The following is a 16335-nucleotide window of genomic DNA, read 5'->3' as shown; positions in this document are numbered from 1 at the left end:
ATTGACATTCTCATTATAAGATGAAGCCGGAAGGCATGAAGAAGTTGGGGATAAATGGAAACTTGGCACATAGTTTTTCCTCTGAGAGGATAATAATTGAGTTGGCAGAGGAGAGCATCAAAAGGCATCAAGAAATATCATTTACTGGGACACTTGGTCATCTTATTTTACACTGCTCCTGAGGAATATGGAAAGACTGGATTCAGGTAATTGAGGCTTAATCACCAACATGTGTTACAGAGGATGGAGAAGTTTAAAATAATACTCCATAGAGGTAGATAAGACCTTTTCAAAAATGTCATTTTTATGTAAATGTAATTCTCATTAGTGATGCAAACATTTTAATGTGAAAAAGGATAGGGACTCTATAAGAAAATTGTGAACTGCTATTATGTACAATTGTTTACTTCCCCCAAATCAAAATATATTTTCATGCCAGTTGATTTTAGTGTGAAAGTAGACACAGAGAATAATGGCAAGAAATGCATGGGAAATTGTAGGATTTTTAAATGAAAAAAGTTAGTCTTGTATATTGATCTGAAGTCTCAAATCTGAATACTCTGAATACTTTCTTGAAGGGTAAAGTCAAAAGGTTTGGTGATTAATATTGAACATCACCCCTACACACACCCAAAAGAAATGAAATTGATTATATACAACATTATTAGTTAGTGGGAAATTAGTACAGTTTTAGAATTCTTAGGTCAGGGCCAGTGGTGCATTCATTGAATATATCCTTTAATCTCCTTTAAAGAATGGTAAAGTTATTTTAATTAGCACATTGATTATATGAATCCAAATGCTGTCAAATTGTAGAAAAACTTTTAAAAAATAATGGTTTCTCACTCATGTAGAAAAAGATTTCACTTTTACTTTGGCTTTTCCATTTGCTGAGCAAATGCCATTTAATATCATCTAAACAATAATTTCTAAAGGGTAAGATTAACACAAATTAATAATGTGTTAATGTAAATACTGTGTGACACTCAGTCTAAGGCCAATTGCCCACTTACGTCGGCAAGTTGTATCCCCAAAAGGATAGAAGATTCTGCTTCAAGGTACAAGGGTAAACCTGAGGGTATGTTACTTCTTTTTTTTTTCTTTAAATTAAATGCTATATTTGTTTTTAGTTTACATCATTCATTTCCACAAGATTTTGAGTTACAAATCTTCTGTCTCTTTTCCCTACTCACCACCTCAAAACAGCAATCCCACTGTATACCCCTTCCCCCAATTTGCTCTCCACTATATCCTGCCCCATTCGCCCTCTGACTTTCTGAGAGCAAGATGGCTCTCCATACCCCAGTGCCTGTATATCTTATTTCTCAGTTGCATGTAAATAATAATAATAAATATTTGAACATTTAATTTTAAAACTCTGAATTTCAAATTCTTTCCCTTCCTCCCTCGTCACCCACCCTTACTGGGAAGAAAAGCAATTAAATATAGGTTGCACATGTGTAGTTACAGGAAACATTTTCATAGTGGATATATTGTGAAAGACTGACTATATTTCCCTCCATCCTATCCCACCCCCCCACTTGTTCTATTCTCTACTTTGACCCTTTCCCTTTTCAAAAGTGTGTGCTTCTAACTACCCTCCCCCCTAACCTGCCTTTCCCTTTACCATCCCCCCTCTCATCAGCTTCCCCCATACTCTCCTGTAGGGCAAGATACCCAATTTAGAGCACCGGCCCCAGAGTCAGGATGACCTGGGATTGAATCTGGGCTCAGATACTTAGCACCACACCCAGAAATAACAGGCCCTGTAACCCTGAGCGAGTTACTTAACTCCAATTGCTTAAGAGATACCCAATTTAATGTATGCCATTACCTCCCTCAGCCAAATTTAATAAGAGTAAGATTGACCCATTTCCTTTGCCTTCCTGTTCTTCCACTCCTTTGCAACAGTTTTCCCTTGCTTCTTCTATATGAGATAATTTACTCTATTCTGTCTCTCCCCATATCCTCTCATTATATTCCTCTCTCACCTCATAATTTTACCTTTTAAGGATTATCCCTTCCTATTCAATTGATCCTGTGGCCTCCATCTAGGTATACATACATACATACATACATATATATAAAACACATATGTATTCACACACATACCCTCCTATATATACATATATATGCATGTATGTATGTATATATGTGTGTATGTGTACACACACACTATATATATATATACACACACACACATATATATATACATATATATATACATATATATATATTCCCTTCAAGTATCCTCATACTGAGAAAAGTTTCATAAATTACAATTATAGTTTTTCCATGTAGGTATGCAAATAATTCAACTTTGATAAGTTACTTTTGATTGCTTTTTGCTGTTTACCTTCTCATGCTTCTCTTGCTTCTTGTAATTTAATATCAAATTTTCTATTCAACTCTGTTTATTTTTTCATCAAAATGCTTGAATGTCCTCTATTTCATTAAATGACCATATTTTCCCCTGAAACATTATACTCAGTTTTGCTAGGTAGGTGATTCTTGTTTTTTATCCTAGTTCCTTTTGACCTCCAGAATATCATATTTCAAGCCCTTTGATCCCTCAATGTAGAAGCTGCTAGATATTGTGTTATCCTGATTGCATTTCCACAATATTCAAATTATTTCCTCTTGGCTAATTATGATGTTTTGTCCTTTATCAGAAACCTGGCTATAATATTCCTAGGAATTTTCTTTTAGGAATCTTTTTCAAGAGACAATTGGTGAATTCTTTTAATTTCTATTTTTCCCTCAGGTTCTAAATTATCAGAACAATTTTCCTTGAGAATTTCTTGAAGGATAATTTCTAGGTTCTTTTTGTGGTCATGGCTTTCAGGTAGTCTGATAATTTTTAAATTCTCTCTCTTGGATCTATTTTCTAGGTCAGTGATTTTTCCAATGATATAGTTCACATTGCCTTTTATATTTTCATTTATTTGGATCTGTTTAATAGTATCTTGATTTCTCATAAAACCACTAGCTTACATTTGCTCCAATCTAATTCTGAAGGAATGATTCTCTTTAGTGAGATTTTGAGATTCTTTTTCCATTGGGTAAATTTGTCTTTTTAAGGGATTCTTCTCCTCATTGGCTTTTTGGGCCTTTTTTTGCCATTTGAGTTATTATATTTTTAAGGTGTTATTTTTCTTCAGACTGTTCTTGACTCTTTTTTCATGATTTTCTTGCATCATTCTCATTTCTCTTGCCAATTTTTCCTCCACTTCTTTTACCTGATTTTCAAAATACTTCTTGAGCTCCTCCATATCCTGTAACCAATTCATATTTTTCTTGGCAGCTTTTGGTGCAGGGGTGCTGACTTCTTTGTCTTCCTCCTGTTCCATACTTTCATCCTTTTTGTCACACAAAAAGAAATCTAACATTGGATTGCTATGCTTGCTTTGCTTCCTTTGCTTGCTCATGTTGCCACTCAATTACTTGACTTTTGAGCCTTTTGCCACAGTAGAACTCTCGTTCCAGAGGGCAGAGCTTTGTCCCAAATGGCTAGGGTTTTCACAGCTGCTGGAGCTCTTAGGAGGGTGCTGTCTCTTCAGCTCCCACAAGCTCTGGCTCACTGGTCACACACCTCAGGACCATCACTCTAGACCATGATCCAGATCCAAGCAGGTTAAAGCAAGAATGTTTATCCACTGAATGGTAGCTTGGCCTCCCTATTATCTGCAGGCCAGAAACCTTGAGGCAGCCAAGTAGATGTGGCTGCATGGCTGCCATGCCTCCATGCCTCTCGCTCTGGGGGCAGTGGCCAGATGGCGCTTCCATCTCTCCCAGTTCCTGCAGAATTCTACACTGGCCTTTTACTTTGTCTTTGGTATTTATGGGTTGATATTTCTGGAAACTGCCACAGCTTCTGGTGATCCACTCTCCCAAAGTCCACTCTAGCCACTGCTGGCTGGGTCCACCTTGGGGTTAAACCATGGGCTCACATGAGGTTGGGCTCAGTTCCCAGCATGATGTGATTAACCCTCCCTGTTGGCCTGATAGGCTGCATTCAGTGGGAGATTTGTTTCTTTCTGTCACTTTGTGTGTTCAGTATCTCTAAAATTTGTTTAGAGTAGTATTTCATAGCTATGTGAGGTGACTATGGGAGGACCTCACATAGTTTTCCTGCTTCTATGCCACTATCTTGGCTCCCAAGTCTGCGTATGTGACTTCTAACACTATAGTTCCTGAACTTCCATCTGTTGTATACCCCAATTCCAAACAAAGAGTTGATATCAATGAATTATTGCAATAGATATATACTGATAGGATATAGCAAAAATGGTATTTATCAAAAAATAATCTTCTGCGTACCTGACGTCAGTCTCTTCTTGCATACACAACATTCCTGGAAAAAATGGCCTCAAACTTGAGTACAAAAGTATTCAGGGACACATGTAGAGAACATATGTGGCCAGTGGTTATTTCCTGGTCCTGGAAGTCCTTTTTATCTATAAATAAATTTTGACTGATATTTGGCTTATTTCTAGCACTCTTTAAGATTCTGAAGATCAGTGCCCTGCTGGAATCCATTGTCAAATCAAATCACCTCAATAATAATTTATTAAGCAATTACTATGTATCAAGTACTGTGCTAAATTCAGGGAATAAAAGTATGAGTAGAAAGAAAAACTTTGCCCTCAAACAGCTTATTTTCTAATTCAAGAACATAACATGTAAAAGAAAACTCAAATGGATTGTGTGAATAATGATATTCATACCACATGCCTTGTAAGGGAAAACTTCAGGAGTCAGGAGTGGAACCCAGAGAAAAACAAAGATATGGTAGGTCTGGGCACTCTCCTTGAATGGAGGTTATGGAAGGAACTAGCCAAAAAAAGGAGCAAGAAGGTTGTTCTGATATGTATAATCCAGTTGTGGAATGAGCTTCCAGGGTCAAAAGATTTTTGGGTCAGTTTGGAAATGTGTCTATTGAGATTATAATTGCATTTTGTAGAGGAATAAGAGCCAGCACATTAGAGGTCACAATCCCAAAGCTTCTGCCATTTAAAAAAATATCTCTCCATCTCCATCTTCAGGTCTCTCCTTGGATTAAACATTAAAACTCTTGCCTCTACTACTAACTATAGTTGCTGTGGGGACCTTTGATGGCCATGATGAATCTTCCATGTTCACCAATCACCTTGACAATCCTATTTCAGGATAGTCATTTAACCCTGAGCAGCAAAGAATCAACACACAAGAAAAAGAATGACTATTTGCTCCAGAATACATGGGATGGTCATGGTGGGGCCAAGCAGTTTCCGCCTCCACTCTGGATCTCATAAAAGTCATTCTTATTCCAAAGTAAAGGCCAGAGGAGATGTCAGAGTTTACTGTGTGATAACTGTTTGGCCCTGGAACATTCTATATGCATGTTCTGTTCTGCCTCAAACTCTACTATCATTAGTACTGGTGGTTCTAAAATGAAGTCACATCAACAAACATTTATGGAGTGCCTATTACATCCCAGGCCCTTAAGAAGTGTATTCATCATCATATTGTAGCAACCCTGACGAATCATAACTCAAAAGACTTCTAAAGTACAACTTGGTGTAGCAGCAGTCAGAGACTATCCAAGCATAATCCATGTAAGCAACCCAAAACTGCAAAGGCAAGCTCCAAAGCCTGTGCCCTCATTGTTCACGCCTCTTCCCCTAGTAATTACACACTCTTTAGCTTGTATTAAAGGTTGCTTATCCTGAATATTAAGACTCAGAGAACCAGCATCTGATGACATGTATTTGAATTATCATCACTTTTAAATTAGTGGGTTAAAATGAATAAAGATTAACTTTAACAAGTATGTTTAATGGACAAAAAATGACCCTGATATTCCATTTAAAGTGAAAGATGAGCGTGTATGGGAGTGAACAGTGACTATAAGTAACCAGATTACACTAGGCAAGTTATTTAATCTCCGTAAGTCTCATGCAATTCCTTAGGTATTACAGAACAAGTCATAAATGGGTTACACTCTTCCTTAGAAGAGGAAATTTCCTACCTATCCATCTATTAAAATATTCTCTGGAACCAGCTGCCCCCTTGCATCTTCTTTCACTTGACATCATATTTTCCTGGAATCTAAATAACAACCCAATTCAGGGTAAGCTTCTATACCCTAAACACAGCCTGAATGACTTCCCTGCAGTTGTCTATCTCGTAAGACACAGTTTATTGCAGTGTTAAAATATGTGACAAATGGTCAGGGAGCAATTTTGTATTTGCCAGTGTACTACAGAATCATGCAAAACAGCTCTTTCCTCGAGCTAATAGATATGCAAGCCAGAGTTCAAGTGTTTGGGGGGGGGGGATTTGTTGGAAATAGCTTCAAATAAATTAATCAACAGGATAGAAAGTAATTGTGGGCCCAGCCTGATTTGAACCTGCTCTCACAGATGGTCCTAATAAGAAGCAGGTTCCTGTTTTCAGAAATGTGAGGCATTAAAAGCTTTCATGAATATTTCTGATGTTGCCATTCAATCATGCTTGTCAGAATGAAAATAAGCACATTTTGGTATTTCCTAATATGAAGCTCCCCCAAAAGTTAAATTTTTTAACATAGGAAAATGAAAGTCAACAATTATGGAATTTGCTTAAAGTTGTGTTGTCTTTTTTTAAATTCTTAAATTAACTGTTCGATAACAGTTCCATCAATTTGCTTGAACCACTGTCTAGAGGGGATTTGATTTTATTAACATGCCAATTGAAATGACATCACTTACAGGAAAATTTATATCTGGCTTCTGTTTGCAAGTGCAGTAATGATGCTGGTATGAGCTATTTCCCAGGATTAATGATCAGATGGGAACAGATATGATTCCCTGCTACAAGTCATTATTTTCCAAATAATGGAGCCTCTGGTTGTATACTACCTGTGTGCTGAGCCTCATTCTAAATGCATATATCTGAACCTGAGTTGTTGAAAATATAATTACACATCATGTTTTCAAATAACATTCTGTTTTTTTTTTTTGGGGGGGGGAAGGTTTTTTTTTAAAGAACTGCCCCTTGGCCCATATACAATATAGGCAAACCTTATTTAATGTCTATTTATATGTACAAATTGATGCAAATATATAATTTATGACATGAAAATTAACCTACAATTCTTTATTGTATGATTTTAGAATAACATTACTAGTTCCCTGATGGATAGAGTATATATATATCTGACACAATAGTCATAAATTTGTTTCTAATCCTCTCCACTTGTTTACTGATCCTTTTTCCCCCAATCCCTGTCTTATTTATTTTATTTCAATAAATCCAAAAATTTTTTCTTGACAAAAATAATGCTTCCTCTGCTAGGACATTTTACTATTGATTCTATATATCAAGCTAAGGGAATTTTTAAATTACCTACTCAATGATAGTCACTTTGCTACAATACAAAGACAAAAGTGAAAATAATCCATACCCTCCAGCAGCTCCTATTCTAATGTAGAAGAAAACAGGGGAATGATCTTTGTGAATTTTCCTGCTTGAAATTTCTGTTTCCTTAGGGCCAAACATCTGGTGAGTAGCAGCAGCAGCAGCAGTAGCAGCAGCAGTAGCAGCAGCAGCAGCAGCAGTAGTAGTAGTAGTAGCAGTAGTAGCAGTAGTAGTAGTAAATGCTTATTATATGCCAGGCACTGTGCTAAGTGCTTCATAAATATTATCACGTTTGATCTTCACAACAACCCTTGGAGGTAGTTTCTATTATTGTATCCAAGTTAGAGTTGAGGAAACTGAGACAAACAGTGAAATAACTTGCCCAGTATTACACAGTTAATAAATGTCTAAAGGTAGATTTGAACTCAGACCTTCCTAACTCCAGGTTTAGTATGCTATCCACTGTGCCACCTAACTGCCCCAGAATTGAACTTAGCAAGTCTTATCTTGGATAGCAGATGAACAAACATATGAGCTGGCTCCAGATCCCATACTAGAAGGTTTAGCTTGGTTAGACAGCCTGTTCCTCTTTCTACCATAATCTCTCCTTCCCCTGACTTTGTGCTCTGCCTGCAAAGTCTGAGAGGTCACAGGGTTTGTTTTTAGGACAGTCCTTTGTTTCTACCTTCTTTTTTTATTCATTTTCCATCTTATTGATGACTAGGTGTCATAGTAGAGTGAGTATTAGATTTGTAGTCATCAAAACCTAATTTCACAGCCTACCTCATGTACTTACTATGAAACACAGGATGTCACCTAACCTACTCAGCCTCAGTTTCCTCAACTGTAAAATAGTGATAATACCCCCTTACTCTCAAGGTTATTGTGATGCTCAAATGAGATATGATATCTCAAATACTTTGTAGACTTTATGGTGCTATATAAATACTACCTGCTATTGGAAAACAAAACCTAAGGAACGAATACAAGGCAACTGTCAGAAAGAAGTTATCTCTATGATCTCCTTCAGCTCCATGTCACGATGCTATGACCTTGTAGTAAGGATGACAGTGTGTTACAGTGGAAAGCTCGCTAGAGCTGAGTCAGTAGTCCAAGGTGTGCCTCAGATATCAGCTAAGTAAGTGACCAAGAGGGAGTAACATCACCTCCCTTGTGAAACAACTTCCTTCATTGAAAAATGGTTATAATATTGTTTATACTACCTTCCTCTGAGAGTTGTTGGGAAGAAAATACTTTGTAAATCTAGAAGTGCTCAATGTAAATCTAGAGGCTGTTTAAAAAAATAGTTCCTGCTTTTACCAGTGCCCCTGAAGACCTCAGCTGAAAGTAAATCTTGATGAAATCTTGATTCTACATGTGATATAACCTGACTTTGTTTTTAATACTGTCCTTATTTGTTTGAACGTCATTGGGAATCCTCTTAATATCCCCATGGGAGCTTGGACAAAGGCTTAACCTCCTTACTCCTCAGTTTCATCATCTGTAAAAGGGAACACATAAAGCAAACATAAGATCCATTTGAAAAGTCTTGGGAGACATACATATTTAAGGATCATAGAATATCTAATGTTCCAAGAAAGGAGCTTGGTAAGAGGTAGAAAAGTCAGACAGGAAGAGGAGAGTGTCACAAAGCCACAACCCTCTGACCATCTCTAGGTGTTGATATTCTTTTATTAATTTTTAACTTAGTATTTTATTTTTCCCCAATAACATGAAAAAAAATATCAACATTTGTAAGGGTGTCTAGGTGGTAAAGTGAATAGAGCACTGGCCCTGGAGTCAGGAGGACCTGGGTTCAGATCCAGCCTCAGACACTTAACACCCCCCCACACACACACACACAAACTAGCCGTGTGACCTTGGGCAAGTCACTTAACCCCAATTGCTTGCCAAAAAAGGAAAAAAATCAACATTTGTTTTTTTAAAATTGAGCTCTCTCCTCACCCCTTGATTGAGAAGGAAAGCAATTTGATATAGCTTACACATGGGTAGTCATGGGAACTGCATTTCCATATTAGTCATGTTATAAAAGAAAATATGTCTCAAAATAAAATCCCAAGAATGATAAAGTAAAAAAAAATGTTTTCAACTGCATCCACACTCCATCATTTCTCTCTGGGGGTAGATAGCATTTTTCAATCATTGCTGAGAATAGCTAAATAATTCAGTCTATCACCTTACAATATTGCTATTACTGTATACAATGTTCTCCTGGTTCTGTTGATTTCACTTTTCTTCAGTTCATGTAAGTCTTCCCAGGTTATTTTGAAACTATATAACTCATTATTTCTTGGGTCACAACAGTATTTTATCACAACCATATATCACAAATTATTCAGCCATTCACCAATTGATAGTCATCTCCTCATTTTCCAATTCTTTGCCACTAGAAAAAAGCTACTATAATTATTTGGGCATAGTTCCAAATTACCCTACATAATTGTTGAATGAGTCCACAACTCCACCAACAATTGTTCTGAGATTCTTTAGAGATTGTTTATATTTGGAAAGGGAAAATGCATGATTAAAAGATATGCCATTGAACACATTCTGCCACTGTGGTATACCTAGTTCTCACACAAGTGCTACATGCAGTTAATTTTTTTTGCATCCCCCAATGTTTTGGTACCTATCATGGGTTCTCACTGGTTTGGACATGCTGTTGAGAACTGGAAATCCCCAGGATCCAATTCTAAATTGAAGGACTCACTATGCATTCATTATTAATGATTAAGACCTGGCTCACACAGAACGAGGAGAACATCATAAACAATAACAACAACATTGTGCAATGACCACTTGGATAGACTCAACTCTTCTCAGTCATATAAGGATCTTGAACAATTCCAGAAGAGAGTCATCATGACAAATGCTGTCCATATCTGGGAGGATGGGGGGAACAAAAAATCCCAACTATGGAGTATGAAGGCAGATAGAAACATCATAATTTCTCTCTCTATCTTTTTGTGTTTGCTTCCTTGTTCTCATGCTCCCCTGACCTTTTGGTTCTAATTCTTCTTTACAACATGAATAATATGGAAATAGCTTTAAGATAAGATTGCATATCATCTTGGGAAGGAGGAGCAGAGGGAGGTGGAGAAAATTTAGAATTCAAAATCTTATAGATATGAATGTTGAAAATTAAAAACAAATTACATATATATAAATACACATATATACACAAACACACATATGTATATGTGTATACAGTACACACATGTATATATGTGTATGCACGTGCATATGTGTACTTATATGTGTATGTATATGTAGGTTCACATATGCAGACCCTCCACTTATTTCAGTAAGAAAATAGAATGAGGCACATATGTCTGTTACAACCATTAGGTAGCACAGTAAAAGAATAGCAAATCTAGGGAGAAAAGATAATAAAACAAAACAAACCTAAAAGCTAACCCAAAGTTCCTTGATACCCATTTTTAATCCACAGGCCTTTTCCCTGGGGTATTTTCTGGGCTCTTTTGTAAAAATGAATGTCAATGATTAAAATGCTCAAACTGAAATGGCATTTTTTCTACTCATCTTAAGATACGGATATGTCCAGCATGCCACCATTCATACGATGAAGCAATGGCCAGAAATTCAGACTGCTACCATTTCATTAATTCCTGTAGGTGCGCTGATAAACTGCCCTCTTTAATATCTTTCAGTTGCTAAATTTCAGGTAAATTTTTAGTAAATTATGAGCAAGATGTTTTCTTGTAGGAGACGCCTTAGTAAAAGAAGGAAGAATAACAACTGGAAAATGCTTTATTGAAAAGCAAAGGACTTAATTTACTGAATCCCTTTCCTGATGCTCCAATATTCAGGTGCGAGAAACAATAACATAAGGGGAAAGTTGTCTGGGTACTATCAAGTAAAGTTAGACTTTTAGACCATGTTCCTTGCCTCATTGTATTTGTTCTTTCTTATGCTATGTAAGAATGATTGCAGATAGCTAATCCCTCACAAAGCTTTGAAAGTTCTGGAAAAGGAGCTACTGGAAGTCTTGGAGCTGGAGCTTATACTAGGTTGTTTTTTTTTCTTAAATGAACATGTCTTTTCTTAAAAAATTTACTTATTTACTTTTAGTTACAACTTTCAGTTGCACAGTTGGAGCTTATACTAGGTTTTGCAGACAGATGAGCAGGAATGCCCCAAGGAAAGATCTTTGACATTTGTAGCATAGAGTAGTAGTAGCTGAGATGTGGAGTCATTTATTCATCAGCCATGCCATGTTTGGAAGTTAACATAGTGGATGAATGGTATATAGAAATTGTGTCAAGTTTTAGACCATTCATTGCAAGAAATGAGGTAATACAGAGGAGAGCATGTCCCTAGGAGCTGGGGAGAGATGTTTCAAATATCTGTTCTTGTTATTCCTATAAAATATTTCTTCTTATAAGTTAAATAACCAAAATTATCAATATATTTACTTTTCACATGATTTAAATTTATAAATATATCTCTCCTCCATCCCTGTCCTAGGTAGCTATTCTTTTTAATATGGAATTTAAAAAAAGCAATTAGGAGAAAAAATAGTTCAACAAAACTGATAAATCAACCCATTTTTACAATACATTTAGTATTCCAAATTCATAATCCCTCTCCTCTGAAGAAAAAAAAAAGAGGGTGTATTTGTGTTTTCTGTTCTCCTGAAGATTGTTTCTTGCCCCATGTTAGCAATTGTCTATGGGCCCTAGGATCATTTCATGCTGTTTTATTTTGATTTTAATATCAGGTCCACATAGCAGGTGTTTTTGTGCATGCGGTCATTGAATGGGAAAATTCTAATGCTGGATTGAACAATTTGATCATATAAAAACCTTTTGATCAACTTTATGAACACTTTAGTTGATTCTTACACTTATCAGTGCTGTACCCTAGTGGAAGGATATATATTCCTTGGTTCTTGTATAAACAGCTTAAATAGGAGATGGGATTTTAGTATGAAATAGCAGTGGCCACAAACTCAGCTTCTAAAACACAAAATGATAGAATCCAAGCCCTAATCAGAAGGTCCTTCTATTGCACTCACTAAATCTCATTCATACTATGAACGTCTCAATTTAATTTACCAAACCATTTGCCTCTTGGTGCCCGGGGAGATAGTATTGGGTGAGGCATAAATTGAATAGAGTCTTTCAATTGTTGTATAGGAGAGTTAGTGATTGGTCTGAAAATAAAACTGTAGATTCTTGTGTGCCTCTAGAATTTATTCTCATCATTTTGGTTCCCCATTAAATTTTAGGATCAAAGGAACATAGATTTATGGTGTATGGATGCCAGTGCTTGGCACATAGTCGACTCTTGATAAATGCTTGCTGACTGATTGATTGTTCAGAGTAGGAAGGAACCTTATAAGACATCTAGTTGTAGTCCTTCATTTTAGAAATGAGGAAATGGTCAAGTTCCCACAGGGAGAAAATGACAAAAGTAGATAATGAACCCAGGTCCCTTTCCACTCTATAAGTCAATAAGTGGGCAAGCATTATCAAATAAGTATTCCCTGCTCAGAACTGTAATAAATGCTAGGAATACAATGAAAAACAAAAACAAAAAAACAACACATAGTGTTGTCGAAGAGGTCACATTATCATGTGGTTGATAACATACAAAAACTATGCATATAGAAGGTGTATACAGAGTAAATGGAACACAGTTTCAGAGTCTAGGTACTAAACTGCAAAAGGCCTTGAAGGAAATTAGATTTTAGTACAGTCTTGAAGGAAATCAGGAGAGGCAGTGCTCTGAAGTTAGGAAGGAGATCATTTGAAGTATCAGAGAGAACCAGTGGAAGTGTATGTAGTTGAGAGATGAGAATTTGTGTATGAGAAATAGCAAGTGGACCAATATAATTGAATCATAAAATATATAGAGGAGAGTCAAGTGTAAGGACAGTGGGCTTGCAGGAAGGGCACAGCTAGCAAAGGGCTTTAAAAGCCAAAGAGAATATTCTATTTTGATTTTCAAGATCATAAATATTGGAATTTATCAAGTAGGGTAAGTGACAAGGTCCGACCTTTCCTTTACAAAAACTACTTTGTTAGGTAAGTGAAGGATGAATACTATTGGGGATGGACTTGTGTCTGAAGGGCACTTAGAATGCTATTACAACATTTTAGGTGAGAGATTATGAAAGCCTATATAAGAGCAGGGTCAGTCAGAGTAGAGAGAAGGAAACACAGATGAGTGATATTGTAAAAGTTAGAAACAATGAGACTTTGGGACAGCCAGGTAGCACAGCTAGTAAGAGTACCGGCCCCAATATTGGGATGATCTGGGGGATCAAATCTGGGCTCAGATACTTAGCACCCACCCAGAAACACCTGGCCTTGTAACCTTGAGCAAGTTACTTAACCCCATTTGCTTAGGGGTGGCCAGGTGGCTCAGCGAGTAAGGGTACCTGCTCCAGTGTCGGGATGACCTGGGTGTCAAATCCGGGCTCAGATACTTAGCACCACACCCAGAAATAACTGGCTGTGTAACCTTGAGCAAGTTACTTAACCCCAATTGCATTTTAAAAAAAGAAACAATGAGACTTGACAAGAAATTTATGTGGATAACTGCAATCTTTTGTTCTCAATTGGAATGTATAGATTTAAGTGCCTAAATGCATAAATAATTTAAAAGACCTTGCAATGTTGGGCTATGATCTCATTTTTTTCTTTTTCGTCTCCTTCTATATACTGAACACATTTCTGAGAAGTAGAAACTTGGCGTGGTTTTAAAGACACCAGATGTTTATATCTCTACAGTTAAAAATCACTTTCTAAAGTGTTCCATAGGGCAGCAAATCTATTTATGCCACAACTGATTCATTGGTAGATATATTCTATTTACCATTTGCCTGATTCTAAGGGATTCAGGGAGAATTGCCTCAGGAAGACAACATGCATTAGAGTTAAGTTGCTGATTTTTCCCCTAGCTGATCCTCAATCTTTCCAGTATCTATTTTCAGACCAATCACTAACTCCCATACAACAATTGAAAAACCCTATTCAATTTATTCAAAATTGTCCTTCCTCCCCTGACTGTTTCCTTCCATAATTCCATCAGCCCACCTACCCAAATCTTAATTAAATCACTGCTTTTAACGCAATTTCACAAAACTTTTAATTGTAATTGATTTATTTTAAACTTGGTGACTCATCAGATTTTCCTGCCCTGAAGTTTTATCAAAGAGAAATAAAACAAATATGGACTTGTGCTCATATTTTCCTCCCAGCATTTAGTTCCAAGTAAATTAAAAGGTGCTCAAAACTTTTTTAAATCCAGTGATGTGATAATCCCATTCTTACTGTAATCCGAATTCAATGCCTTCTTCCTTGGTTGACAGTAATACAGTCCTTCTGATGACCAATTAGGCATTCCCCATAAAAACTGCAGCTGCTTCAGTGGGGGAATATGATTATTGTAACATCTGGTTAAGTACTGATAAGGTTATCAAACAGGAAACTAAATCTTGAAAATCAGCTGTGCTTTATTACTTGCCTCTTTCAACTCTCATGTGACTATTAATTCTACCAAACATACACTGGATGAGTCAGCTCAGAGCAGAGGGAAAAATCATGCCATACAATTCTGGTTCATCTCGGCCATAGCTCCAAGCAAGGTAAGATAGTATTGAAATATAAATTAAACTTTTCACACATTGCAACGAGCTCTACATTATGCAGGAACTCACAGGGCAATGTTCTGGGATTGTCTCCTTATAGAACACCTCCTAAACAGCACCTTAGTTTGTAAGGTGCTTGGTGTACCCCTTTGGACTTGCTATATATCATTCTTAAAGCCATATAGGAGGATTTTTCCATTTAATTTATTTATTATCTGGATTTCTCTCTCATCTGCTTCCAGAAAAACTTTCCAAAATTTAACATGATATAAAATGATACAATTAGGGATAAGAGCTTGAGAAACAGCATTGCATAGTAGATAAAGGACTGGCATTGGCATCACACATTTCATCCATTCATTTATTCATTCATCAAGACTTGATTAAATAATTTGTGTCTGTCAGTTCCCATGCTAGTCACTTGGAATATAACACAACAAACAGCAACAAAACTCCCTACCAGCAAAAGCAGCTTACATTGTTGATGTGTGTGGGGGGGGGGAGGAGGGGGAGGATAATATATACACAAATTAGAAAATATAAAATAAATACCAAGTAGATACAAAGTAATTTGGTAGAATGGGTATTACACCTTAGGGGATATGCCATAAGCCCCATGTCAAAGGTCCAGTTTACAAGTGCAGTTTTCAAGTAAACTAAGCATTTTAAGAGCCAGATGTGTAAAGTATGTGCTTTCTAGGTATTGGATTCAGGCTTTCTAAAAATACAAAATGGAATTTTGTATACAAGGAATAAGTTGGTCAGTTTAACTGAGACATGGCGTAACGCAATAATTCTGTAAAAATAGTATGTAGGGTTAGCTAGGTGGCACAGTAGATAGAGCACCAGACTGGAGTCAGGAGGACCTAGGTTTTCCTCTGACCTCAGACACTTACCAGCTATGTGACCTTTGGCAAGTCATTTAACCCATGTTGCCTCCCCCCAAACAAACAAAAACAGAAAACAAAAGAAACAAAGAAAAGTAGGTTGTAATAATATTGTGGAGGCCTTTGGACACTAAATAGAGAAGTTAAGACCTACCGTCAAGATCTGCATTTCATATACACTACTTGTGCGATCCTGTCTTAACCCCTTTAGACTTATTCCCTCAGACAACTTTATAAAACCGATGAAGTACAGTCCATCAACTATGGAGTTTTCTACTTCTGTACTTCTCATGAAATCATAGGTGCTATTTTAAAAACAATAAAAATACAACAAAGAATAAAAAAAATTCAGAATGTAGATGTAATTAGACACTTAAAATTAGTTAATTTTTTTATGATAGAGATGAGTTTGATATTAAGTTTTGGACA

The sequence above is a fragment of the Petaurus breviceps genome, unplaced genomic scaffold (assembly GCF_028583685.1).
Source record: "Petaurus breviceps papuanus isolate PSGF00001 unplaced genomic scaffold, PetGlider_PUasm1.0 688, whole genome shotgun sequence".
Classification (NCBI taxonomy): domain Eukaryota; kingdom Metazoa; phylum Chordata; class Mammalia; order Diprotodontia; family Petauridae; genus Petaurus; species Petaurus breviceps.
The sequence above is the reverse complement of the archived record's forward strand: the minus strand, read 5'-3'. Positions refer to the sequence as shown.